This window comes from Rattus norvegicus, chromosome 10 (assembly GCF_036323735.1).
Source record: "Rattus norvegicus strain BN/NHsdMcwi chromosome 10, GRCr8, whole genome shotgun sequence".
NCBI lineage: Eukaryota > Metazoa > Chordata > Mammalia > Rodentia > Muridae > Rattus > Rattus norvegicus.
Window position 1 is genome coordinate 66852560 of NC_086028.1, and position 26269 is coordinate 66878828.

At 46.6% G+C, this 26269-nt stretch overlaps 1 protein-coding gene and 1 long non-coding RNA gene across 4 annotated transcripts in view; one reads left to right on the forward strand and one right to left on the reverse strand.

The window, feature by feature from the left end:
* The window catches only part of Asic2 (acid sensing ion channel subunit 2), a 1069930-nt gene that overhangs the window by 484252 nt on the left and 559409 nt on the right, over window positions 1-26269 (reverse strand).
* The window catches only part of LOC120095274 (uncharacterized), a 100431-nt gene that overhangs the window by 56071 nt on the left and 18091 nt on the right, over window positions 1-26269 (forward strand). For 2 of the 3 annotated variants that reach the window (XR_005490683.2, XR_005490682.2), the window contains 2 exons: window positions 20466-20551; window positions 21325-21461. This is a non-coding gene — a long non-coding RNA (uncharacterized LOC120095274). Of the gene's footprint in view, window positions 1-16518; window positions 17073-20465; window positions 20552-21324; window positions 21462-26269 lie in introns of those variants that run through there. The other variant, XR_010055704.1, reaches the window with a different exon arrangement.

Consider the following 26269-nt stretch of genomic DNA (forward strand, 5'->3'; position numbering starts at 1 on the left):
GAGAGAGGCAGGAGAGGAATCAGAGGAACCTCTGGGTGAATGATAGGGAGGTCAGCGCTGTGGAGGACTGGCCCGAGGTCTTCTTTCATCATGGCTTCATCTTTCTGCAGACTGATGACTGCTGTGTGGGAGGCCAGAGATGTTGTCTTTAGGGCAGAAACTGGCCTTGAAGAAGAGATGGGTGGATGTGTCCAGAGGAATGGTTTTATATTTCTATGACTTCAAGGGACAGGGAGGTGACATTTTATACACAGATGTCCTACAAACAGTCTGGTAGAAGATCCAGGACTTAATCTGAGCAATGAAAGGGCAAGTGGAGTTCATTCTAGAGAGGTCGATAGGGCAGGGAGGAGATGACACAGACATTCCGGGTAGCCTGCAGATCCCAGGCAGATGGCTATTCAGGGGAGCTCTCCACTGACCTTGTTCTAAAAGGAACTTGTATATGTTACATGCAAATCTGAGGGTCCAACACAGCTGCCTGCATCTTGAAGCACATCTGGTTTCCCAACTCTAGGAAGAAGGCAAGGACAACTACCCAGCCCTCCAGGTTTCCAGCAGACTCTAGCTACAAATTTCCAAACACCCAGGGATCCATGTTATAATCCTAGCCACACCCCTGAAATCAACTTATTTTAGGGTCCAGATGTTTTCCTCTTGCAGAATAGGCATTATATGTATTTCTTCCTAAGAATTCTCCGTTCTTGGGCCTTCCAAGTCAAGCAACCCTAGATTGGCTTCTTGCCTGCTGGGGTTCTGGGCTTCACAAATCATTCTTTCTTGTTATTTCATAAATCTAAGGTGAGTCTCTCACTCTAGAATTGTAAAAGTGGAAACTGCAATATTGCTCTGTACTTCCTTTATGACCCAAGGAAGGCACGCTCAAGAGAGGCAGCTTTCCTGGGGAAGCACTGCCAATAAACTCCCATGAGTCAGCGAGAGCCTTCTAAGTCCCACGGCCTTCCTAGGCCTCAGCTTCCAGAGGGTGCCTTCATAAAGTAATTGGAAGAATCAAGAAAGACTGTGGGCGCAGAAATGGTCATAAAGGGGCCAGGGCAGAGAAAATGATGGTGGCGATGATAATAAAATTGAAATGTAAAATTGTGATGAGAACTGGGGCCATTAAAAGCAAGGCTTGGCTATATTTCTGACCTGGGGCAGCAGCTGAATCTGCTGGCCATCGAATCAGCAGAGCCCACCTCCAGCAGAGGAGTCAGCCTATCCTACGTCATTCTTCCTCTGGCAGCAGTGGATGGGTGAGTTAGACATGATCCAGGACCCAGGGTTCCCCAGGGAAATTACCCAAAGAATTGGCTAACTTCACTGAGGCAACAAGAGCAGTTTTGTGGCTAGTAGATGCCTTGAGCCCAGTTTCCTGATTATGAGCACTCAGTTGCTGGCCTATGTGTTTTATCAACATTACTGTTGCAACTACTGCCTGCCACTGACTCCTCCTCTTCCTCCCTTTCCTACCCCTCCTTCTCCATTTTCACTCCTTGCCTTCCTCTTTCCCCTCTTCCCTCCCCCCTTCCTTTTTCTCCACCTCCCTGTTTCCTGATTCCTCCATCACTGCCCCTGGAAGCAGTGAGCAGTTGGGTGAGGATGGAAGTCACCAGGACACATTTCAGAAAGGGCATCTGACTGATCTCAGTTTTAACCCTTGCTTAGCCACCAACATGGTCTGTACCTTTAAGAGAGCCACAAGCCTTTCCTAGGTCTCAGTTTCTTTGTCTATTAAATAGAGTCGATCCCTAAAGATACAACCCCACACTCCAGGATGAGAATACCCACTAAGGACAGACTTCACAGACCCACTACACTGATTACTGAGCTCAAAGAACTTGAGATTAAAAAAAAAAAGATGGCGTTACAGAGATACCAGCAACATCCCAGTGACCTCATCCCTTCCCTTGTCCTCATCACCAGAAAGTGGGCAGTTACCAAGCTAATGGAACTAGGAGGACATTTTATGACTTCCAGTGGCAGACCTTCAGCCTTGGGGTAATCCCTAATGTGCCAGGCAACCAAGGAAACCAGAAAAATAATGCAGGGCACTTGCATTAGCTGAGCACTGGGCTCTGCCAGCCATCGTTGCATTCCTCTCTAAGTTTCCAGAATTGCTTTCTCATAGCAACAGTCACCCATTTCTGCTTTCTGGGCACACTTGTCTGGCACTACTGGTGTCTTTTAGCTGGGACCTAAACAGCCTTAACCAAATGCCAGGAGGCTACTTTCCTCTACGAGGACACTGCTGTTGATTCAGCCTTGAACTTTGTTAGTGCTCTCTTGAATGCAGCCATTGCCTCCTGCTCCTGATGACAGCTGGGCTCCTGTCCAGCTCCTCTGCCACTCCCCCTAGATGTTTCCTTATCATTACTGCAAATCAGCTCTCCTCATCCTGTCCCTGTGATTGATTTCTGGGCTCAGTGTGTAGAACTTGACATTTATCTCTGCTAAATTTCATCTTGTTGGTTCAGGTCCATTGTTCCTAGCTGTCACGAGAGCTGGAATCTACCATATTAGCCTCCTTTGCCAGCTTTGTGTGGGGACTTGGGGGCGGAGGGTGGAGTTAGCTATGTCAGAGCTGGGGTGGGTGGGTGCTGCTGCAGTTAGGTTCTGTTTGGGGAGCATGGGATATAGAGGAAGGGACTGGCCCAGGGCTGTGAATGCAGGATTTTTAACAGATGCTGACAGATTGGAGAGCCAGTTTGATGTGGAGGTAGGAAATGCCTGCATGGGCCTACATAGGTATAATACTGAGATGTTAGTGGATTCAGGCATCAGGAATAAATCCCAGTCAGAGGCTGAGAAGATAAAGACAGTGGCCAGCTCTCTAAAAAAAGGAATGCAGTTGAGGTCTTGGGGACTTCTAACCAAGACTGCTTTCCTCCTTCCTCTGTCTCATCCAATAAGCCACCAAGACATTCTGGTTCCACCAACCACCTTGCAATGAGACTTTCCATACCTTTGTGGGTTTTTCCTCCAACTTAAGCTGACATTAATCCCATAAGATTAATCCCTTGCATACTTAACCCAGTTCCATATGATGCCCAAGACCGTTCACTTTCTAGTCTGGGTATATCACTTCCTACTGAAACCCTTTCATGTTCATTGTTGTTCATACAGATTATACATCTCTCTGTGTGTTGCAAAGATGGCCCCTGGGATCTGGCTTCTGCTTCCTCCTTGGATATAGCTGAAACTCCATCCATGTAGATCATTCAGTTTTCCAATATCCTGATGTCTCTGTGCGGGGTTGTGCACTCTGCTCTCCCTCATCTGTAAACTCTGGTTACTTTGGATGCCCTAGTCTGGAGTAAGAAAAGAACTCCTGGAGAGCAACATCTAGATCTACAACTGCTCCGATCCTGAGGATAGCAGCCATGGTAGCCAATGACTTGCTAGCTCGAATTTTTCTTTTAGATTGAATGTTTGTTTACCCCTTTACTAGACTCCCAGCTTCTTAGAAAAGCACTCCCTTGCCCCTTATCTGTTTATGAAATAAGTGCGAACCATGTTTTTGATGAGATGGAAACAAACATGAGGTCTGGGGTTTGGCCAGAATATCAGGGTAAAGAAGAGCTGGACAAAGAACTAAGTTGGTATGTGTATGAGAGAGAAAAAGAGAGACAGAGAGAGACAGAGAGAGACAGAGAGATTGAGAGAACAGCAGAGAGAAAGAGAGAGAAAGACAGACAGAGATCAACAGAAACTGCTCCTAAAACCTGCCCCAGACATCAATCAATCAATACATGTGAATCCTCTTAGTTGGCACTAATTGTGTGTGTGCATGTTTGTGCATGCACAAAATCTAGAGTTGAACTGTATAAAAAAACTAGGCTTTGGGGCCAATTTACAGGCTTCGTCTCTGCCATTTGGTAGTCACCTGTTCATTGATTTCTCCATCCCTCAATGTTCTCAGGTATAAAATGGGGATATTGATCTTCATCTCAGATAATGTAGATACAGAAAAATACCTCACCCATTGCCTCACATGCAGTAAATACTCAAATAACATGAGCTTGGTTATGGTGACTGTTTACAGAGGAAACACATGCTCACTACACCAGCTGAGTAGAGCATGGGCTTCTTGGAGGAAGCTCATTAAAGAATCATTAAAGAATTTTAGGGGCTGGGAAGATAGCTCAGTGGTTAAAGGTGTTTATTTTCTTGCAGAGGGCCCAGATTTGTCTCCAGCACATTAGGTAGCTAACAGCCACCGTTAACTACAATTTCAGAGAAATGCAGTGCCCTCTGCTGGCCTCTGTGGACAGTACACTCATGTACACGAACACTTAGACCCAAATACACATACATGTATAAAAAATAAAAATAAAATATCTAAGAAAAGTGTTTTAGCAAGTTAAAGTTGGAGACCACTTAATGGCCAGACAATTGAGAACATGTCCTGTCATCTTCCCTGAGACTAAGAGACCAAGGACTCTTGACTTCTCCTGAGAGGCTGGAGTCACTGCATCTCCATCCTTACCACAGTGCGGTAAAACTGACTGCTTAAGCCATGCTGCCTCTGGTAGGATCTCCACTTAGCCCCATTAGCTGCTTTGTGACGGTTGGCACTCTACTGCAAGTGAGGCTCCATGAATCCTGTGCTGACACAGAGGTGAGCAGCTTACCCTTAACAACAACATATAAGAAGTTACTCTGGTGCTCTCTCTACGTTCCAGGGAAGGGACCACTCTCTTCTCTTGGGCTTGTACCTCCAAGGTGGATACTTCCCTATTTCTGATTCTCAACTTCCTTCTACTTGGAGTCTTTCTCCTTTTGTGCTAGGCAATTCAATAAACATTTCTATCAAGAACAAAGATAATAAATGTTTAAAATTCATGGTCTCTTTCGTATATTATATATTTCTTTGTCTTCCCTTTGAAGCCTTTGAAAATAAATGTAAAAGCCATTTTTTTATTTTAGTCCAAGATTATACAAAATCCAGCCATGGTCTAGATAGGTCCCTAAAGGAGAAAAACATTATTTGATGACCATTCTTAACACCATTTACTGAATGAATGCACTCAGAAATAGATTCCTCCTCACCCTTCTCCCTAAGATCCTCTTCTCCTTCATCGCCCTCTTTCTACCCATCTTTCCTGCCTTACTCCATCTTCTCTTCCTCCTTCTGTCTCTTCTTTCCCCTTCTCTTTCTTCATTTTCTTCTCTCCCTTTTTCTCTTCCTCCACCCTTCCCCCTTTCTCTTTCGTTTGCAGAGCAGTTTTGCATCTTGTGCGCTGATGTGTGGTGGCCCACGGATAGAAAGATAAATGAAGGAAGAGCCCTTTCTGGCAAGGTGCCCCTAGGCTCTGAGATGGTCATTATGTAATAGCAGATTACAAAGTACACTAGCAAGACTGTGACCTGCTTGACAATGTGTGGCAGGAGTGTGCTGTGACAAGCACCTCCGGACTGACAGTGGCAGCCAGGCACTGGAAGCCATGACAAGGGAGCAGAGAAGGCTCGCCTGCCCTTGGGGTACAGTCTGGGGAGGTAGGCTGGAAACTGGACCTCAAGCAGAACATTACACAGGCATGACTGCCAAGCAGGAGAGATGTCTAAGCAAAGAGAAATGGCAGGAAGGGCTCTTAAGAAGTTATAGAACGTTCAGAGCCCTCCTAGTGCAAGTGGAAGGCATGAGAGGAAGATGAGAACACAGTCTACCTCTGTAGTTGATTGATACCTCTGCTCTAACACTAGTAGGGAAGTCTTTGGGTCTGTCTTTTGAAGCTCCTGAGCCTTCCTTTCTGGTTGATCACATTAGCAGTAGGAATGTTGGGAGGAACATACAAGACAGTGAATGTCTGCTGCTGAACTCAAGGCTCAGCTCAGAGAAAGAGTTCCATAAAAGGCAGCTGATTCCATCAAGAGAGTAGAGAAAGCTCACATAAAAGGAGGTGGCTGGTGCTGTGTCATTTTGAGCTTCAACTTGTTCACCATAAGGGCCTTATAAAAATTTTAAATGAGAGTATCAGATTTCATTGGTTATAGGTTCAGATCCTTATTCTAACTTGGACTCTGGTAGTATCCATCTATGGGGCAGGTTGCATAGTGCCCATCGCCCAGACTAGAGAATGTGATCGACCTCTTCCTCAGGTCAACAGGTTCATAAGTATCAGGACCCATACCTGGTCTCCAGGACTCCAGTTTCAGAATTCTTCCTTCTCACCCTGCTTGCTAACCTAACAACAGACAGCATCATGCCAGTCTAGCTCCAGGTCCAATTAACAGACACATCAGAACTGGCAGACGGGCTCTGTGCCTGCTGCAGACATGCTTAGCATTCATCAGAGAGGGTAAGTGCCTTGTCAGGCTGCAAAGTCAGCCCCCCACAGCGAGAAGAGTTAAGGTGATGCACCCTGGGAGCCCGATTCTCAGGACTGCAACACAGATTGTCAGATGTGCTTATGGACAGAGTATTTTAGCCATTCACCAAAAGCTGAATATAACCCAAACCCTGGGAGCTCTTCAGATGCTTTAGGAACTGGGGAGAACAAAGCTGGCCTGGGGGTGGGGGCACAGGACATGCTCCAGCCTTGCCATTGTGTAAGGGAAATGCATATCTTATTTCCTAGGTTTCATGATCCTTCTGTATAAATGAGGAGTCTGGGGAAGTTTAACTGAATAGCAGGTATTCTTGCAGCTAGGTTATGGGAAAGTTCATGTCCTTTCTCTTCAAATGAGCATCTCATGGGGTTGGTAAAATTACAGAATGATAAAAAGAACAGTAGCCAGGGAGTCCTGGCCTGAACTCTGTCCATAACTTTCTAAGAACCCTCAGGTTGTCAGCTGTTGTCTGAACTTTGAGGTGGTTTTGGTTTTTGTTTATTTGTTTGTATGTTTTTTGTTTTTCCATTCATATATCAGGTGGATTGGGCTATAGCAGAGATCCCTTTCTGATGAGCCATGGACAAAAATTGACTGGTAGAAATTTGTGACCCTGACAGACTTGTTGTTCTTTTTTAAGATTATCTATCTATCTATCTATCTATCTATCTATCTATCTATCTATCTCTATCTATCTATCTATCTATCTATCTATCTATCTATCTATCTATCTATCTATCTATCCATCCATCCATCCATCCATCCACCCACCCACCCACCCACCCATCCATCCATCCATCCATCCATCCATCCATCTATCTATCTATCTATCTATCTATCTATCTATCTATCTATCTATCTATCTGTGTGTGTGTGCAAAAGCCACAGACACCAGAAAAAAAAGTATCAGATCCTGTGGAACTGGAGCCACAGGTGATTGTGAGCTGCACAACATAGGTGCTGGGAACCAAACTCAAACCTTTTGTAAGAGTGACAAACACTATTAACTACTGTGCCATCTTCTATAGTTCCTCAGGCTATTTTTCCTTATTAATCTGTACCTCTTTCAACAGCTGGAAGATTTCACATACAGTTTTGGATCCCCAAAAATGCTTGAAAAAGGAGTAGGCTTAGTGACTGTAAGCATCCGTCCACCTGGAATTGCATGTTGGAACCTGGTAGATGGGCAGCTAGTGCCCACACTGCCATGGTCACACAGCACTCCACTCATCTGTACCACCTGCTCCTGGAAGCATCTGGGGGTGCAATCCCTGTAGAAGACCTTAACACACATTCTCCGTCTTTGAAGATCACCATATTACTCTATTTGCCTTAGTCTGTCTTAAGGATCATACACTTCACTGTGGGTCCAGAATCAAGGGAGCCATGAACTATGAACTTCACCATCTGAAAAGTAAGCCAACAATAAATCTGTATTCCCTTAATTTGTCTTGCCCAGCCTCACTGATAAAGATCTGACTAGTGTAGAAAGCTGCATTAGACTACTGGAGCCTAGGCCCAAGTTTCAAGTTGCCCCAGGGGCTCCCTTCATTTTCTGAGTTTGTCCTTCCAATATCCCACCACTTCTTTTTCATCACTTTTCTGTCACTGGGACAGCTCCACACACTCTCTCATTGACTTCCTGAGAGGGTAACTGTCATACATAGAGTATTGTTGACAGCTGTTAGTGACAGGAGGCAGCCTCAGCCCCTAACATACCGGTTGGAAACCTGGGCACCAGGAAGAGAAGGTGACTTTGGGACAATTCCAGTGAACTTGGTTTCAGAACTGGATGCCCTGTGGTCCAGTACAGTGCACTGTGTGTGTGACCAAATAGACGTCTCAGTCAGTTCTACAAAGACATGGGATACATCACAAAGACACAGGGGTTTAACTAGACTTGAGAACAAGACTGTGGAGGAGCTTTACAAAAGTAAAGGTGCTGGCATGGAGGGGCTGGTCAGAATGAATTCAGAAGATTCTCACTGTTTTCCATGGCATTAATTTTAGATTTCATTTTCATTAAGTCCTATCCCCTGTGTGGTTGTTAACTTAGTTTATAGTTCTTTATCTAATTTCTGCAGCTGAGTACTTAGTGCAATTGTCTTCAGTTTTCTCTCCAAGATAGTAAAAGCATGGAAGGCTAGTGCACACCCTCCGAGCACAGCATTAGCTAGTCCCCCAGGCTCCCACTTGTGATGTCTTCATTTTGGTCATTTTTCTGGGTAATAGGTGAACTCTGCTTTTATTTCTTTGAATGAAGGATTATTTAGGAAAAGCCTTTCTTAATTCCAAAGTAGTTAAGATTTACATCCCCCTGCCTTATTTCCAAGGCGAAATAACTATCAATATTGCTGCCTGGATACAGAATGAAGAAGCTCCAAGAAGATGAGCATTTCCAGAACAACTTCTGGGTCCCAGGAGATGGCTCCATGGCTAAGGTGCCTGACCTGCAAACCCAAGGACCTGAGCTCAACTTTCAGAACCCACATAAGAAGCAGGGCACGGCGGTGCATGCTCTTAATCCTGTGGTGGAAGGGTGGGAGCAGGAAGATCCCCAGAGCTACCTAAGCTGTCAATCTACACTAGTCAGTGCCACCCAGGTGCCAGCAACAGCCTTGCCTCAAAAACAAACAAAAAAAGTGGACACACAAACACAAAGGCAAATGGTGATTGAAATGTCACCCAAGGATAACTTTTGGCTTGAGCACACACTGCACACATGTGAACATCCACACATTCAAACACAATAAGTAAGATAAAGAAGTACCAACTTTCTCTGACACCAACTAAACTGGGCATCTCATCCTCTTTCCACGGCATTGGAGCTATAAGATAATGAGGACGTTGGTGAGTAGAGCCCCAGTAGAGCAAGCAGGCATTCTGCTTGCTATGACCTGGGTCCCTTTCTTATGAGACTGTCTGAAACCAACACTCTCCTCTCCAGGAGAGACGGGGTCAGACATGACCTATCCCCTTGCCAAATTCCTTTTCAGGCAATGCCTTAGGGCCCAGAACAAATGTAGGAGGAAACCAACCTTGATATCAAATAACAAGTAAAGCTGGTACCTACAGTAACAGACACAGTGCTGGGTGCTTGACACATGGAATCTAATGTGCCCCATGGACGGGAGCAGAAACTGGACACCAGCTGTAAGCAATTTCCTCAAGTCACGCAGCTGGGAACTAGACACAAATACAGTTGTCTCTGACTTCTGAGCTCTTGCCTTCAGCTGCAAACTCTTGTCAACTTTGACCCTGCCCTCCATCATTTCTTGCAAAGGATTTGCAGATAAAGGGGCTTGGGCCCGAGTCCCAAGGGACTTTGCTGTGCAAGTTACAGCACTGGCCAAGTCAAATTGGATTCAAAAATCGATGGAGAAAATAGAGCCATCTGCCCCGTCTTCCTGACTCTCCATCTCTCCCAATCCTCATCTCAGTCACTGGGTTCATAACTGGCCAATCTGAGATGCATGGGAAGCCTTACAGGCAACATCAGGGAAGCCTTACAGGCAACAGCTGGGAAGGGCCTACGGAGGAAAACTCTGCTTTCCGACAGGGAGCTGATGAGGGATTCTTAAGTGCAGAGCATTTCTGAGCCCCCCCGCCCCTGGATGTTTGTGCTGCCCTATTGATCTTTCCAGGGCATTTTCCTAATGGCTAAGAATTATGGACTTTTCTTTTGGATCAAGATTGTGTAGCATTTTAATAGGTCATTTAAGGAGTTTTATGGCTACGCTGCCGGGAACTTGGATTTTAAAGCCAAGAAAGGTCCCATGGTCTTTGAAAGGCTACTTCACCTCTTGCTCTCTGACCTGCAGTTTTCCAGGCTCTCTAGGTCACTGACTCCGAACCCCCCCAGGCTCTGAGGCTATGCAACTCTAGGGAGATGGCTCACCCCATAGGAGTCTCACCATCAATTCTCTAGAGCAGGTCCTCATGCCTTTTAGCCATACTTTCTTGTTTCTCTGCAACCTGAGCGACAATCCCCAACACCACAGCCTTAGGGGTCATGCTTTCTTTGCTACTATGCCCATGGCTGTATGCCCAGCCATGAATGAAATAAAAAATTTTGGCAGCCTAGTTAGCATTTTGTAGAAGGAGTGCACAGGACAGAGGAATTACCACATAGCTGTTTCCACAGCTTTGAATTGGGGACCACATGGGAAAGAAGGTGATTTCTTGACCCGAGTCTCTTCAGATACCCAGAACAGGCCCATCCATCCAAGTCTCGCCAGGGGTAGTTAAATCATCCCATGGCAACTGCAAGTTGTTTTAGAGGCTGCAGGGGGAGACCCTAAGTAAACCAAGATGTCCATAGCCTTCTTTACCAGTCACAGTCCAGCAATCATATGTAGCCCATCTACAAGGACCGATCCTGAGGCTGAAACAGTACTGTCCTCTGCCCTTGCCAACCATAGTGCAGAATCTCTGCAGGGTCCAGTGTGAGTCTAGAGTCATGCTGAGATGGGCTCACCCCTCTTCTCTCCCTAACCAGCACTCTCAGCTTGCATTATACAACTAGAAATAGTCAAAGTTACAATCAACAGTGCAGGTGCGTGTGTGTGTGTGTGTGTGTGTGTGTGTGTGTGTGTGTGTGTGTGTGTGTGTTGCTGTCTTTGTTTCTCCCCTTATAGTTGTGACTCTCAAGCTGACTATACATTACAATCTAATCTCCCGGAAGGGTTTTAAAGATGCTAGTATCCAGGCCATCCCTCAAGACACTGATTTTGTTGGTTAAGAGTGAAATCTACACGTTGGGACTGTTAAACAACACCTCCAGGTAAATCTAACCTGTGGCTGGTGCTGGGAATAACTGACTAAATTAGGAGTGGGCTGGTGCATGAGGGACGCAGTTTTATTTCCATCCTCTCTGACATTTAGAACTGCATATACACAAACCGATCAGAGGTCACCACACTTGGCCCCCTTCCCAGATTGCTCTAGGTGCCGAGCGTCCTTCTTATTAAACTGAGTTTGATTTCCTGTTGCTCAGCTCTCTTGCTAGACAGTGGGCTGCCCTGAGGCTGGACCTAGACTCTCCTCTTCAGATCCTCTGACAAAGACTTCTCGCATCAGAGCTCATGAGGCCAATGAATCTGAGGACATATATCACATCTCTTCTTTTCAGTTTCTCTGGGTATAAATGAAGCCCTCCTTCCTTCTAGACAGCTTCCCCTGCTTCTGGGCACTGTCCTTACACCCTCCCTCCTGTATATTAGTCATCTCTGTTGCTCGATCAATCACCCTGCAACTTAGCAGCTTGAAACAATAAACATCTATTACTGCATGAGTTCAGCAGGTCGGCAACCCCGGGAGCTCAGCTCAGTGATTCAAGCTCAGGTCTCTCCTGAGGTAAGGTTGCAGCCAAGATAGCGATGCGGGGGAGTTTGTAGCCTTGGCTGGGGCAAGGTAATCTACTTCTTCGGGGTCAAGGCCAAAAGCAAGGGCAGAACCACCAAGCCTGAGGCCACTGTCTTGCTAAATATACATCTCTTTCTTTGTGGGCTGAGAGGCCAACCAGTGCATTAGTAGTGGAAGCCACAGAAGGAGTCACAGGAGTCTTGCCCCAGGCTGGAGGCTGGCCTGGGACCCTTAGAGGAGACTCTGTTCCCTCAGTTAGGTCCTTGTTACCTTATCCTCTTTACTGACTGACACTAGGCTCAGAGTGAGAGGTAGGTTTCATTCTGGCATCTTCTTGATGCGTTGAGAAGGGCTAATAGAATCATGCCTCAGCTAGCTGTTCTCAATCATACTTGAGTTCTCTGTGGAAATTTACAAACAGACACCTTGCAGCTAACTAGACCCTTCAAGCGCCTCTGAAGTGTGAACTTGATTTTGTGGCTGTGTATGTGAGGTCCGTGGTTGTAGGGATGGAAGAGAGATGGGAAAATGCTGGTTATGCTGGCTCTGAAGGGGAAGAGGGGAGGCTCAACCCCTGCATCTGCTGCTGAGTCTCTTGAAACAGGGGAGAAGAGAAGCCTGCTACTAACACAAGATGACTATCCCAGAGAGGCACAGGGGTGTGTATGGGGTGGGGGATGGGAGGAATGGTGGTGTCTGTGACCATCAAGTTCAGTCAGCTATGGAGATTGCTTCATTTCTATTTTCGTCTACAGTCCATCTAAGCACTTGTTCATCTCCTGAGCCCTCAGTCTGCCCATCTCTAAAGAGTTGGTTGAATTAATAACATCAGGGTATTATTAACATAACAGAGGTAAGTTTATTGTCCAAATTAAACCTTGTATTTTGTGATGTGGATACAATGATACAACTTGTATTACCGTGTGGAATAGCTAACATGCATTGGCTGCTTGCTGTCTCCTTTCCAGACAGTGGTTATAGAGGAGAGACAGCTCCTCTACACTGCGTAGCTCCGTCTGAACTCTTGATTCTCCTACCTCAGCCTCAGGAGTGCTGAGATTACAGGTGTGCACCAGAGCCTCAAACTTGCTTACTGTGTTCTTATCACCATTCTTGTGTAGATTATAGATGTGTATCGTGACCTTCAACTTGCTTACTATGTTTTTGCCACTGTTCTTGTGTGGGCACATACATATAGATAACATGTATGTGCACTGTTCTTTTTGTGTGTGTACAATGTGCATGCACATGTGCACATTCATTGGTGTATGTATCCAAGTGGGTGAATGTGGGAGTGTGTATGCTGCAGTGTGCATGGGGTGGTTAGAGGACAACCTCAGGTGTTGGTCCTTGCCGTCTCTCTCGTTTGTTGTCTACATCAGGCTAGCTTCTGGGGATTCTCCTGGCTCTGCCTCCGATCTGCCCATGGAGACACTTGGATTACAGATGCTCACACAATTTACCCAGCTTTTGTGTGGGTTCTGGAGATTTGAACTCGGGTCCTTGCACTTGCACAGCAAGTACTTTTACCCACAAAATCATCTTCTCGGCCTTCATTGCTGTTCTTGAATGCTTTTGTACACAAACCTAATGTAATATCCACAGTGGCCTTGTAAGAGAGCAACTTTTTTAACTATCATATTTTATAGTGGAAGAAGCCAAAGCACAGAGAGGGAAAGTATTTTGTCTGAGGTCACACAGTTAGGAACTTGAATTCATGAAAGGAAGCTCCCTTGCTCTTGACTTCTCTGTTTGAATGGTGTACATGATTATAAGGTCTTGGAAGGCCCCAGTTTATTCCTCTTTTGTTTTTGTTTTCCACTGAGCACAGCTTGGGGCTCCTGAACCTCTGGTTTTGTTTTATCTCCTCACACTTGATGTGTTATTGCTTCTGTGTGTGTAGTCTGTGGACACCTCCAAACCAACCGGAAGGCTTTGGGAAAGCACAACTCTCCAGCGGAGCCTGGAATCTGAGTACAGAGGGGCTCAGTTGACTGATGTAGAGGAAAGATGAGCTTTGGCTTCAGTACTGTGAGTGCTGGGGGTAGGAGGTGGGGTCTGTCACAGCGCAGTGGCTCAGAAAAATCTGGATTTAGTCTTTTTCCTTTAAGGAGGGAAGATGGGAATCTGATTGCCCACTTGAGAATCTCACCTGATTGGGTTTCTGTGTCTGAGGACTTCTTTCTATACCATCTGTCAAATCTGACCTCAACTCAGTCCTACTGACTCAGGTCATGGTGACCCAGAGTGAGCAAAACTCCAACTGCCCAAGAGCAAAGCCTGGCCCTTGGTCATGGTGACATTCTGGACCACAATTAATCAACACGTCTGCGAACACACCAGGTGAGCACGGAACAGCTCCATGCTTTGCAAAGAAAACAATTTTCATTACTGTTCAGCGCAGCCCAGGAATCAGACAAGCAGGCAGAGTAAACAGTCTCATGTTAATTATTGTCATTTGTTGCGGTTGTCACCACCCAGGGTTTGATCAGGAGTCTGGCTACAGAGTGCACCTTTACATCAAGAACTGTGGATTATGTGGCTTCCCCTCAGCCTCTGGCTGTTTGGATTTGTGGGAAGGTCATTAATAAATGCACTGTGGCCATGGGGGAATTGTATTGTGCTTATGAATTAGAGCCTTTTCATTAGAAAGAAACAGCCCTAACTGGACTAGAATATGGGACAGCAAGATGGGGGAAGGGGTAGGACAGTATTGAGTTCAGGATTGAGTCCTGACCAGAAGGGCATTTTGCGACTTTAAGCTCACCATACTGAGACTTTCCTCCGGATGTGACTCTTGTCCCCTGGTTACCTGGGCAGACTTGTATGCACCACTGTGTGTCCAGCTTGCAAGAAGCCCATCCATCCTTCTGGAGGAACAGTTTTGTGATTAGCCACTAGAGGGCAGCAGGGAGTTCATTTTCCAGCTGATTTCTCTCCCCCAGAGAGTTGACTCTTGGTTCTAAAGTGTAAATTCTTACCTACTTCACAATAAATGTGTCCCAGGGCCCCACCTGCACTCTTGCTTTGGAATTCCGAGAGAGTAGAAAGCTCTGTCTTTTAGGAGTTGCATCCAGAGAGAAACTATAAGGGTATTTTGGGGTTGGTTTTCAGAAGATGGGCTGGAGCCCAGCAGGATGGTTCTTACTCCACCCTTTGGGACTCATGAGTGCTGGGGTGATGAAAGCTTTGAGGAGTAGAAACTTCACCTTGAAGTAGAGGAGTCAAGGCAGGGTGATGGTGTTAGCACACTGGGTTTCCCATATAGGCAGTTGGCACTTAACATGTTTAGTGTGGGGAAGGGATTATTCATCCCTGAGCAAGTATCATTCATAAGAAAAAGCAGGATTTGATGGCCTCAATGCAATTCTATGGCTCTGTGGCCACCTGAGTGTGGGCACATAGGACTGGTGACTTCATGCAACACTTTGCTTCCTGGTTGGGAGATGAGATAAAGGCTCTGGGCCCTGGGCTGTGGGCTCCACTTCCTGGCCTGCTAAGGACTCCTTTTGGGGCTTTGTTACTGGTGATAGGCACCCTGCACGGAGAGGCAGGAGGCAAGGGAGCCCCTGGATGGTGATTCCTGGTTCTTGAAGCAACACTTGTTGGCAATGAATACCCTGAATGCATTCTCCCGGGCACAGGAGAAGCAGTAGCCATGGTGACCGCAAAAGCAGGCTAGCCCCATTTGCTTGGGACTAAGGACCATCACAATCTTCAAGCTAGAGCAGCCACATGCCTGGAAAGTTATCCTCTCCCAGTGGGCATGCCCAGGATCTGAGAGGAGATAGTCAGTGAAGGGCAGCCGAGAGGGGAAGACCGACAGAACCAAAGGACACTGGCATTGTAATACAATGAAGAGACCTGTGCCTTGCGCAGGGAGGAACCAGCCAAGTCTCACAGCTTGGGAGTGGTACCACTGGGCAGAATCCTAGCCTTCCACTCCTTATCCAACTCTAAGTGCTGTAACCTACCACACTGCACTGCTATTTCATCTTCATTGCAAGCTCCTATTCTAGGGGGAGGTAGGCTCTTTATTGCTCTGAAAATAAAGCTCACAAGCCCAAGGAAGCTCCCACGAATTAGAAGATCTGTAAGGCCTCTTCCCAGACACACACACACACACACACACACACACACACACACACACACACACACAGACAGATGCTGGGACTAGAAGCCTTTGGCAAGTGGTTACCTTCACCCTGGGACAGCTTTTTAGTACTGCTCCTATATGCATTTCTGTGAGTAACCCAATAAGCTCATTGGTTTGTTAAGCTAGACTTGACTGTCATTGGTTCATTAAACAAGATGCTGAATGGAATTGTAAAGTCTTCATCAGCAAACCTAGGGGAGAAGTCCATCCCTGGAAGATGCTCACACCAAGAACCAGCCATGGGACATGAGAGCAGCCACTGAGAATCAAATCGGAGGCTAAGATCCTAAATGCTGGCAGCCTCTTCCCAGGCCCATGACCCCTGCTCAGGACAAAAGGAGTTTCTGCCTCTCCAACTCAACATGAGCAATCACAGGGAAGAGTCACACCAGGCAGCAAGGGAGATGACCTATGAGAAGGCAGCAGGAAGTACCAGGGTGCGACATCTTTGGACCTGAGTGTGTTCTTTGCGTATACTTTATCCCTTTAAAGAGCTGGAGTTTTGAAGCCAGCTTTGGGGGCAACGTCAGCTCTGGCTTCACTGCTTCTGTGACTTAAAACTTCTCTGAAATTCTCTCTCTCTCTCTCTCTCTCTCTCTCTCTCTCTCTCTCTCTCTCTCTCTCTCTCTCTCCCTCCCTCCCTCCCTCCCTTCCTTCCTTTCTTTTTTCCTCATGAAGTGACTGTGATAGACCTTCTGGGGTAGGCTGTTTGGAGGGCTAAAGCAGCCTAATGTGTACTTGGCCCCTGGCATGTGCCCCTTCCTATGCAAAAGCACAAGCAGGAAGTTAAGCCTATTTTACTGTAAGGAATCTCAGAGCCACTCAGAAGTCTGTCAAGTGGCTTTGTGCTCTCTTTTCACATTCTTCTGGGACTTGAGGCTCTACCGTTGCCTACAGCAGATGCCAGCAGTATTATTCAGTCTCCAGGCTCTGAATGGTGGACAGAGTGAAGAAGATCCCTGTGGTAGGTTGTATATGCTTGACCCAAGGAATGGCATTATTAGGAGGTGTGGTCTTGTTGGAGTAGGTGTGGCCTTGTTGAAGGAAATGTGTCACTGTGGGGATGGGCAATGAGACCCTCATTCTAACCACACAGTGGCCAGTTTTCTCCTAGGGGCCTTCAAATGAAGAAGTAGAACTCTCAGCTCCTCCAGCACTATGCCTGCTTGGATGCCACCATGCTCCCACCTTGATGATAATGAACTGAACCTCTGAACCTGTAAGCCAGCCCCAATTAAATGTTGTCCTTATAAGAGTCATCTTGGTAATGGTGTCTGTTCCCAGCAGTAAAACTCTAAAACAATCTCACTGTTGTGAAAAATTCTGTATTTACAAATTCTACCCACCAGAGAGGAGCCCAGGAAACTCGTCAATTCCTTGATTTAAATGTTCAGATGAGCCTGGGGCCCTGAGGCTTCTTATTTTGTTTTTGGAGTCAGGATTTCTCTGTATAACCCTAGCTGTCCTGGAACCTGTTCTGTAGACCAGGCTGGCCACGACTTTGGAGATTCACCTGCCTCTGCCTCTGCCTCTGCCTCTGCCTCTGCCTCTGCCTCTGCCTCTGCCTCTGCCTCTGCCTCTGCCTCTGCCTCTGCCTCTGCCTCTGCCTCTGCCTCTGCCTCTGCCTCTGCCTCTGCCTCTGCCTCTGCGTCTGCCTCTGCCGAGTGCTGGGATTAAAGACATGAGCCATCACACTGGCTCAATTGGGCCTTGTCTCCATTGACAAAATCCTCCCATAGATGCTCCTTAATCCTTGACAACTCCTTTCAGCTTAAAGCTCACACCTCTCTCCTTCTGCACTAGCGTTGCATGTCCCTAGCCAATGCTGGTCTCTGCAGTCAATGTCTCTGTAGGCTCAGCTACATCAGGCATTGCTCAGACTTTCTAGTGCCACCCTGGGCTCAAACTTTGAGCTTCTGGCCACTCTTGCTTAGTCCTTCCTCCAATGAGTCCAACCTCTCTTCCTAATGCATTGAAACTTGGTTGTTGTGTTCCTTGTTTTTTTTTTTTTTTTAAGATTTATTTATTTATTTCATGTATGTGGGTACATTGTCGTTATCTTCTGACACACCAGAAGAGGGCATCAGATGGTTGTGGTTGCTGGGAATTGTACTCAGGACCTCTGGAAGAGCAGTCAGTGCTCTTAACTGCTGAGCCATCTCTCCAGCCTGGTTGTTGTGTGCCTTATAGGGACACATTTGATATGGTGATTCCTCCTGTTACTCCTCCCAGCAGAGCTTCAGGGTGAGCATTATTATCCCTGTCTCGAAAGAACACATGGTGCCTCGGAGAGATTTCACAACTTGCCCAAGGTCATGTGCCAGCACATTGTGAACTAGGAGTGGAAGTCTGGTCTGTTAGATTGGATATGACAGAATGAGTTCTCTCTGCATTGGAACAGTGGAATTGAGAATTTTTGCAACACAAGATCAGTGGCAAGATTTTGCCATATTGCTTATGTGTGTTCAGGACAACATGAAAAAGAGCTAGCAGGAAAGCTCCAGAGAAAGGAAATTCAGAGGGAAACACACGTGTTGTGCATCTCGGAGCGTCAGGCAACTGCTGCTAAGAGAAGGATGCATTGAAGGGTGACTGGTTTGGTGTGGCTGCTTTGCTACATTGGAATTCATTGCTGCATACATGAATACAGTCCTAAGTTTCAGTCTCCCCATCCTCCACCCATCCTCCACCTAGTCACCTGCCTCCCAAGAGCTTCTTCTGTCTTAGTCACAAGGAATTCCAGCTGCAAGTGTGAATGGTCCATCTCCTTAGTGGACACAGCAGGGCACAGAAAGCTCCTAGGCAGCCCTTGAAGGTGGCCTTCACAGTGCAAACATTATCAACTCATTTCATCTGCCCGTCCCATTTCTCACATCTGTCTCATCTCTATGGCCTTATTTCTACAGATCTCTCTATCTGTGGTATTTCCTCTTTCGCACTACTGTGGCCTCAATAATGGGTATCTAAGGAAAGTGTGTGGTACCTGTTGGACCAGGCTGAGCTCTAGCCTCAGGCATCACGCTCCCTGAATAGGACTCCTTGGGGAGGCTTGAAGACCTGAGACAGGCTTTGTAGTTCTCATCCCTCAAACTTGTGGCTGGTGGAGTTGCCTTGCTGCTGGCAGGTGCTCCAGCACACTGTGGAAGCTTCTGAAGCTCCTATTCTACAGCCATGTATAGAACCCAGCTCTGTAATGAAAAGATACCCATGGTTTGCTGAAACCTGTGCCACAGAGGACAGAGCAACCACACTGGAGAGGACGTTTTTGGTCCTGGTGTGCTTCAAGCTCAGGATCTTGGGTTCTGAATTTTCCTTCTCATACCCCCTCTATCTTCTGCTCCCTACGTAGTTCCTTGTAGCCACTGAGTGTCACAGATAGAGATCACCGCCTTTTGGGGACTGATGGACCAGCTCACGTGCAGGTCAAATTTTTAAATTGCCCACTTTATTGTTTATACACACTAATAGCTTTTCCTTTCATTCGCACTTTACTGATGTTTCATTCATTATGTATGATGGTTAATGATGGCCCATGACTCCTATCCATCCTTCAGAGCCCAACTGCCATCTCTGCCCGCTCCTGGAAGTCTTCCCAGATCTTTCAGCCATCAGTTTGCTTCCGTATCTGAGCCCCTGAAACCTTAACCATCTATTTTCAAGTTGTCTATCACCCAGTGGGTGTCTCAATGTTTAGGTCAAATCTCTCCCATGTCACAGAAGAGTGATTTTGTAATTCATTTAGTGAATAAAAACTTAAGACCCATAGCCCTGAGTAAGTAGTGCAGGAACCATGTACTCAATTCAGGTGACAGTGACTCTGTCACTAGCTCTGGCTAGTGATGGCAGTGGTATGTGGAGCAAGGGATAAACAACCTGGTTCCAATTGCCTAAGGGCTCAGATTTCTCAGATGTATTTCTTTGTCCTTGCAGGAAAGCAGGGTTCGAAACCCCGCATTGCTCAAGTCCTGCAGACATGGGCAAGTTAATGGTCAATAGTTACTTCTTCCTTGTTCTGTACTCTGTCTCCCTCTTCCCTGGGCCTCTAAAAGAATATAGTCCTCTATGCCCCACCCCCATCTTCCAGCTCAGGTCTCTAAGTGACAGATCCGGACTCTCCCAGCTTTCCTTCCACTAATTTCTCCAACACTGTGAGTCTTGCCCCACACCAACTAGGCATCTGCGTACATAGGAGCGGGACTGTTCTCTGGTCAGGTTCAAGTCTGTGATGTCTATGGCCCAATAGGAAGAGTGAGATGCTATTGGAGCTTTTCTGGCCATGCTCTGAGCCTTGTGTGTCCCAGTGTCCATAAGCTGACAAGTCTGGGGTCTGTGACTCAGTCAGCTAGCTCCCTCACTATGAAGCCTCGGATTCTCCACTGTAGACCTGAGATGCTCTCCAGAGGTCAGGCCCAGTGTTCACAAGACTAGCTTTAGCTGGAGCCCTTATCTGTGGAGCTCATGCACAGTGGGGACAAATGATCTGCTCTCCAGCTAGAAGACTGTCACTCACCCTCGGGGTGATGGTGTGCTGGCGGAGGCTATTGTCGTTTGGGACCCACATTATTTCCTGTGCGGAAGAGCTGAGTAATCCCTAACCTTATCTTTTTTCTAGGGTATCATCCTGAGGATGTATATGGGAACCTCATTTGGAGAGGAAGAAGAGTCAAGCTTTGCAACAGATACTATTCCAGGAAGAAGGTACTGGACATTAGGTTGGCTGTCTAAGCTTCGGGACCAAGGAGAGGGGGGGGGAGAGGAAGAAGGAGGGAGAGAGAGAGAGAGAGAGAGAGAGAGAGAGAGAGAGAGAGAGAGGGAGAGGGAGAGGGAGGGGGAGGGGGAGAGGGAGAGGGAGAGAAAGAGAGAGAGAGAGAGAAAGAGAGAGAGAGAGAGAGAGAGAGAGAGAGAGAGAGAGAGAGAGAGAGAGAGTTAGATCTCACTTGAGTCTTGGAGGATGGCCAACTCCCTCCAAGGCCTATGGCGTCAATGAAGCTTTTAGACTCCTAACTCTGGACAGTCAGAAGCAGCCAGGAGTAAAATAACTCATTCAAATTTAACTCTGGATTGGTTTGCTATCTAGAAGCACAATGGGCCCCAAGTGGAGATCCAAGCTATAGAGCGGCAGAGGGGAGAATTCCTGTGTGTGAAGGGAATCAGAGATTGGGGTGATGCTCCGAGACTTTGTCAAGGTTCCTTTCAATAGTACTGCATATGTGTGCTTGTGCCTTGTATCTGTACATCCACCAGAGTTGGGGTTACATGTTTTTCATATTGGAGTCCATTTTTCATATTTGCATATGCATTAAATTCAGTAGACCATTAATGAGGGCATGGGAAACTCCTGACCTTCGATCCCACTCCAGATTTCTGGCTACCACTGGCCAGAAGAAAGAGATGGTTTATGGTTCTGAGGTGCATGGGTGTTTCTGTCCAGCAAGATGACTACCATTCATGTTTGTTTCCATGTGTTCCAGGGACTGACTACCCACGATGCTTGGGTACTCTCGAAGGGCTCAAAGGGTCCTGTAACTTCTCAGATGAAGAAGGTGACAGACAAGCAGTTAGATGAAGCACAAGAGATGAGAAAATGCAAGAGGCAGTGAGCTCTCTAGTAAGTCTCCACCAGACAGGAGCAGGAGTGATTACAGCCCAGCACTGATTAACAGTGTTTATAAATGTGTGCATATGCATGTGTGTCTACATGCATGGCGATCTCTTCCCACCATTTTGTGAGCCAGCAGAAGCAGGAAGCAGCTGTGGAGCTTAATGCACTGTTGCTCTTTTAAATCAAGACAAAGCCGGAGCCATCACCTAGGCTTCCCATGGGAAAAAAGAAGCCAGTCCATTTAATTAACACCCCACCAGGCCCCTGGAATCCTCCTTCTGGGGGCAGAGTGTCAGCAGCCCCGATAGCATCTGCGTCTCTCTAACACAAACCTTTGGGCAATTCATTTCCTATATTTATAAATAAGCCAATAAAAAGGATGTTCAACATAATTTCCCTAGAGGGTGGAAGTAAGAAGCCTGGATGGAAGAGTCTTATTATGGTCTGTTGTCTTGTCTCCAGTGACAGATAATGGCAAAGTGTGAAAAGGATTGACCAGGGAGAGAATAAAGCTTGGGTGGAGACAGTCTTTAAAATATACTATTATGTACCTGACTCAAAGAAAAAGAGAAAAAGGGGGAGGGAAGGAAAAAGTCTTGCTCAAGCTCATGTCCAGCTGGCTAGCTCGCAGCCCTTTTGACTATCAGAAGTCACTGTGTGAAATTGCTTCCTTTAGCTTCCTTACTGGATCTTCAGAGAGCTATTTAATTGGTCCGATTCTTGTAGCTGGTCCTAAAGGTCTTAATTAAGAAAGGAACTGCCACCTTGTGAGTTCCCTGGGAATCGATAACTCTGAGGAAGTCTCCTCCTGTCTCTTAGGGGGTGGCAGGGACAAGGTGACAGAGGCAGGCACTGAATCAATGAGACTAAAATGTTGGAACAGCAGGGAAACTCAGCAACCTGGGGACCACCAAGGGGGAGGAATCATGCAGAGAAGCCCTGACCAAAGAAGTTAGGCTTGGGACTGAATCCAGAAGTTGAGGGGAGGGGACAGTGTGGAGAGCTTGAGAGGCCTCTTGGAGTTGGGTTCAACTTTTAAGGTTCAGTTTAAAGAAGACTGAACAAAACATGACAGTTGTTTCAACCCTAACATTTCAAGAGAGTCATCTGAGAGGCTTTTAAGATCTGGAGGTGCCCAGAGATGGGGGTTCACCCTAGGCCAACCGAATAAGAATCTCCAAGGATTCTCTAAGAACTGAATGATGAGGGATTTTAAAAGCTCCTGCGTCCATAGTTTTAAAACATTATGAAGTGTTTCAAAAGTACCCAGGGTGGCTGCCCAAGGACAGGATGGAATCTGCCTCATCGTCAGATGAAACTACAGAGCAGCAGCAGCACCCAGTAGATTGTTAGAAACAAAGGACCTTAGCTAGCCTCTGCCATAGCCATGGAAGGAGAACGGCCAAGATGGCCAGACTGTTCACACATGTTATTAGTGTGAGACTCATTGCTGCAGATGCCACATTGTTCTTGTTGTTCTAACTTCAGAATTGAGGCAGGTTTCCTTGCTGTGTGTATCCGTACACTCATTCAGGGTGGATGAGTCCACCTAACTATAACTCTTGAAAGAAAATACTTGGGGAAAAAAATCACATGTGTACCATGGAGAGGCTTTCCCCCATCAGTATTCCCTGAGCAATACAGAGTACCAACTTCTTATATTGCATTTGCATTGTATTAGCTGTGGCAAGTAGTCTACAGATGGTTTAAAATAAGAAGGTGTGGTTCTATGCAAATGCATCATCGTTTTTATACAAGGGATGTTGAGTATATGTACGAGTGTATGTGAGTATACTTGGTGTCTGTATGGAGATTCGTACAATTCCACATAAACAGTAAGGGACAATGGTACAAGACTTCTTATTTATTTGTTTGTTTGTTTGCTTATTTATTTGGCTGTGTTTGTGCATGTGTGTGGGCACATGTGCATATATGTGCAGGCACATGTGTACATGTGTACCCATCTCTGTAGATGTCAAGATCAACCTCAGGTGTCAGTCCTCATGCATCATACACATTGTTTTCTGAGACAGCGTTTCTCACTGGCCTGAAACTTGCCAGGTAGGAGAGCCTGGCTGGCTACCCATCTCTTCCTCCTTGGAACTGGGATTGTCAACATGAGCCACCATGCCCAGCTTTTAAACATGGGTTCAGGGTACTGCAGCTCAGGTCCCCATGTTTTTCACAACCAGCATCTTAACCAATCACCCTGTCTTCGGGACTCTTATGTATTTATTTTCAAGCCAAGTTATCATCGCTCAGGCTCTGCTGGAGTTGGAGCTACTCACTGTGTAGCTCAGGCTTGGCCTTGTCATCCTTGTGCCTCACCCTCCCAAGCATTGGGACTATAGACAGGAGCCGTACTGCTGGGTTTGTTCTTAGTTTCCTTGAGACTCAGTCTTGCCCCATGCAGAGGGGCCATGCAGGGTGTCTGCTCAGACACATAGTAGCTTCTCAGGGGAGGCTTCCTCTTTTTCTTCTCAACAAAGATGAAGTTATACCCATCAAAGAAGTGCTTAGGTCTAAGTCCCTACATGAGTACTCAGTCAAAGGGACTCCTGCCTTCACCTCCTGGCTCTGCTCAGCTGCTCTTCCAGCTCAGAATGCTGTTTTTGTTTCTGTCTGCCTTACTGCTAGGTCTTCATTCAACTCACCTGAATAAGTACATCAGGCCGGAAAATTTGTATAAAATAACTAGATGCCACAAAGACTTCCTTATCTGGTGAACACTGAGACCAGCAGGTCACACACCTGGGGCTTCTGGGCCCCTGGTTACTATTTATTGACTATTGGAGAAATTCCCTACACTGTGAAGAAGGAGACAGGGTTCCTTTTAGTGCCTGTGAGTTGAAAGTAACTAATATATCACAGAATATTCCAGTGTTCAACTAATTTCCACACATAAAGCTAAGTGCTTTGTAGACCTAATTAGGCTGTGAGTGTCTAGAAAAAAATAAAACCAACCTTGATACTGTTTCTAGACTTTCTTCATTCTTAGCATCTTCTGATTAGGGTAATAAAAGGGTCAACACCCTTCTGTTGCTGGGCCCTAGGGCGGGGGAGAGGGAGGCTGGGCAGATGGCAGCCGTGCCCTCTTAATTTGTGGGTCACTGTGAAGCTGCTCACAGACAGTGCCAGCCCTTTTAATGAGATCTCTTTATTGGAGAGAACATGGGTGAGTGTAAGGGTCACCTTCACACGGAGTGGGTGCTCAGTGGGGTCATTAGGGCTCCCAGGACTACACTTCTACTCTTATTATTAAGGGGAAGAGTGAGGAAGAGGGGAAGTTGTATGGGAGAGAGTGGGAGAGAGAGGGAGAAGGTGAAAAACTAAACATCGAGAAATTATGGTTCTCATTGGGTCAACAGAGGAGGACCAGCTTCCCCAAGGGTACCAGGACCTGCCTTTCAGGTATCCAGAGCCTCTTGGGGGACTTTCCAGAGGTCAGATCTTTCTACTGATGGACACAGTCATTCAATCAGTAGATAGTTCAAAATATGCAGAACATCATTCCGTTCAATTTTCTTTCACTGGATAGGAACATTCTGAGTTTTCTGGTATTTGTATTTGCAGTTTTGGAGTGGTGCTTGGAGCCTTGCATGTATTCTATACTATAGAAGTACTCTACCACAGAGCCTCACCCAAACCCTGAATGCCATGAGATCTCGCTTCTGATTTGTACCTAAAACCAGAAACCCAAATGTGTTGGATAATTCAGGCCCAAGTCACACAGCAAGAATTTGGCAGAATTTGAATCATGACTGTTGGTGTCTAGCCAGTATCTACAGTATCTATGAGATACTGTAGCCTGACATCCTGGCCTTTGAGACAAACATTACAGATCAGCCTAGAACACAGTCATGAGGATCAAACACCCCTGAGAAGGAAGAGGTGTTGTATCAGGTACTACTGGAGTACATTAATGTGACAGGGGAACAAGTTAGACGGTCCCCAAATCTGAGATGCCCTCTTCTGAGCCAACACAGCCACAGCATCTAGAGCAGGTCCGTCCCTTGGCAGAAAGCACATGGAGAGTCAAGGTATGTGTACTACCTGCAACTCCCTCTGCTTAACAGGCATTTGATCTCGCAGAGGCCTCGGCTCTTACCATCAGATGGCTGACAACAGGCTTCACCAGATGCCTTGATGTATAGGGTTGTTGTGTTTCTACTCCTGGAATCACCACCCAATGTTTGCAAATCACAGGGAAGGCAGTAGTAAGAACTTGCCTTTGCACACATGGCAGTTTGTGCACATAGCCATATCGCCCACCCCCCCAGTCTGGCCATGGTGTCCAAAGGTGTGCTCCACTGCCAGCCTCTGATGTCCCCCAACTCCAGCTCCTTTTCCTGTAATCTGAAGTGGTGATAAGCACCCTCGAGTCTCCAGTGCTCAAAGTGGGGATACATTTCCCTGACAGTCTGCAGATGGGAAGGAACGTAAGGTATGGACAGTCTTTGTCCTGCATTCACTGGTCCTCAATTTTCTGGGTAACAGTGAAGGTCATGTGGTGGGGAGAGATGCAACAATGGACAGGACGCTCAGCAGAGGGATGTGTCGCAGCGGGTGTGTGATCAGACAGGATACATTCAGAGGTGTGTGTGTGTGTGTGTGTGTGTGTGTGTGTGTGTGTATGTGTGTGTTCATCAGCTACTGTTGATTTCTCTCTACTCTCTTCTTGCTAAAGGGGGAATGGGTCTTTGAGCATTGTTGACTGCCATGAAGACAGCCTGAGCCAACACAGAGCCTGTCCATAGCCCAGGGCGCGAGATGGAGTCCACTGAACAAGGAACTCCACATTCTCTAAGTTAGCA